This window comes from Venturia canescens, chromosome 3, assembly GCF_019457755.1.
Source record: "Venturia canescens isolate UGA chromosome 3, ASM1945775v1, whole genome shotgun sequence".
Lineage (NCBI taxonomy): Eukaryota > Metazoa > Arthropoda > Insecta > Hymenoptera > Ichneumonidae > Venturia > Venturia canescens.
Genome location: NC_057423.1, coordinates 23,571,872 through 23,574,222, shown reverse-complemented (window position 1 = coordinate 23,574,222; position 2,351 = coordinate 23,571,872). Strand labels below are relative to the sequence as shown.

General features: G+C 49.4%; 1 long non-coding RNA gene across 1 annotated transcript; it reads left to right on the top strand.

Annotated features, from left to right (window-relative positions):
* The first annotated feature begins 1,068 nt into the window (after positions 1 to 1,068).
* Positions 1,069 to 1,552, top strand: LOC122407796 (uncharacterized). The gene is made up of 3 exons (XR_006260288.1): positions 1,069 to 1,140; positions 1,263 to 1,321; positions 1,395 to 1,552. It is a non-coding gene; the product is annotated as an uncharacterized lncRNA (long non-coding RNA).
* Positions 1,553 to 2,351: the final 799 nt, after the last annotated feature.

Sequence of the window (2,351 nt, the reverse complement as noted above, 5' to 3'; positions counted from 1 at the left end):
TTACGCGCTCTAGTGGTGGCCTATAACAGAGGCATATTAAGTGGTCAACGAGTGCTGGGTGTTGTGTATGAGGAGTTACAGCGCCGCGGTGTTTTAGAAGCTCCCCGCGTAAGAGGCCTTGTCGATGAAATCAGATGTAAGTACCATTATCTCGATAAATCACTGTTGTTGGCGGTTAGCAATACAGCAGTTATTTTTACCATAGGCTATCGGCAGTTTTACGATGCGGGGAGTGACGAAGAAGAGGCTCTCGCTGAGGCGACGAGAGCTGTGGAGGAAACGGCTCTAGAGCGTCAAACCGCCCTCTACCGTGCGTATTCAACTCTGTTTTGGCGTTATTACCCTCGATTTTCGTTTTTAGACATAAAAACTACTGGGGGGTGGTATTTTTTCAGAACCGCTGCATGAAGAGGGGGTAGGGGAAGAGCCTAGAGCGAGCACCTCGGCAGCCCCGGCCGAGCCGATACCGCAGGATTTCACCATAGGCTATCGGCAGTTTTACGATGCGGTGAGCGACGAAGAAGAAGAGGCTCTCGCTGAGGCGACGAGAGCTGTGGAGGAAGCGGATCTAGAGCATCAAACCGCCCTTTACCGTACGTATTCAGCTCTGTTTTGGCCTTATTATCCTCGATTTTCGTTTTAGATATAAAAACTACTGGAGCGGTATTTTTTCAGAACCGCAGCATGAGGAGAGAGTTGAGGAAGAGCCTAGGGCGAGCACCTCGGCAGCATCGGCCGAACCGATACCGCTGCAGCCCGCGTCTGATGACGACGAGGCGTCGACTATTCTCAACCCCTCCTTGATGTTTAGCGATCGGTCTGATATACTGTGTAAGCATAGTCGTACAGTGATAATAAAATAAAAATAAACCGCGTTAATAAACAGAAATTATGAAATAACCCAAACAGCTGTGTACCGGCAAGCCAGAGCAAACGATGACGACGGAGCGATAGCGGGTCCATCGTATCACCACCATCGTCAGCAGGAAGATGACCTCGTACAGCCCGAGAATCAGCTGGGGGTGTATCCGATGGATGCTCAACAGGAGGAGGAGGAGAAGGAGGAGCGTATAAACGAGGAGCGATTAGAAGCTAGACGCTTCGCCCTATGGTTTCAAGAGCTGATGGAGTGTGATTCAGGTAAAGAAATAATAACGTCGTCTCTCTCTTTCTCCCTCACTCGCACGCTTTCTCTCTCTTTATCACTAGCCCTTGCGGTATATACAGGATATGTTTAAAAGGCTTTATTATATTTACCACAGGGTACTCGTCAGTTGACTCGTCAGCTGACTCGTTATTGGCGTACCGCGATTAGTACGAGGTACACTAAAGTTACAATATGCCTTTTTATCGGCGATCTCTACTTTATAACTCACGCCTTTGTTTGATTACAGATATACAAACGGGCGGGGGAAGAACACGCAATACACAGGGGAACGAGGCTTTCGGGGATGTGCAACCCCCGGGAGGGCGGATCATCATCACGCACGATACAACCCGTTATTTCAAACGTTTTCAACTACGTGGTCGAGATAACATGCGTATCCGCCAACCTCACGCTGGCGCAAACGTAACAACATGGCTTGAAGGAGCATTCCGCGATCTTCTGACGCATCTCACGAGTCACTGTGAGGGTGGTGACTACGCGGGGATCTCGTTCTCCGCGAGCTGCTTAGCGCACGGCCCCGTCTGGCTTTCATTCCGTCCTGTCCGCGCCTATACATTTGTAGATATCTGTCAATTAATAACAAACATACCTCAAAGTGCAGCGTCTCTGGATATTGATGATTCTTTCCATATAAAAGTATGTATCGTTAAAGGTTTGGAGGGTAGGGGGCGAAAAGGTTTGACACACGAGGGCGTTGCTAAAAAATCAATTTTAACGATTCGAAATACCGACGATCTGTGTCTACCGCGCTCGTTAGTAACAGCACGCGCGTACGCGGAAAGGGGTGAGATACGTTCGGGGGCTCTGCATTCTAGATGGCAGCGTATACGACAGATTAACGGGTCGCTTCAAAAAGAGGCGGCGCTTGAGCTCACGAGAAGCGCAAATGTTGTTATACAGCCCGCTGGCTGTGGTATGCGCGAAATTGCTATATACCAGAATTATTTGGCTCGCGAGGGGTTAGCTATCGTGGTTTTCGAGTTTTTGACTTTGGGGCGACGCGAAAGACCGGTGTTTGACGGTACACAGACGGTTTCCTACAGGAGGCGTACCACGACGCAACATCCAAGCCGCACGGTTATTTGCTACTCGACCTGAAACAATCGACGCCTGACAACTGTAGATTCCGTACCTGTATTTTTCCCGACGACCCCCATCATTTTGTCTACGTACCGCGGAAAAA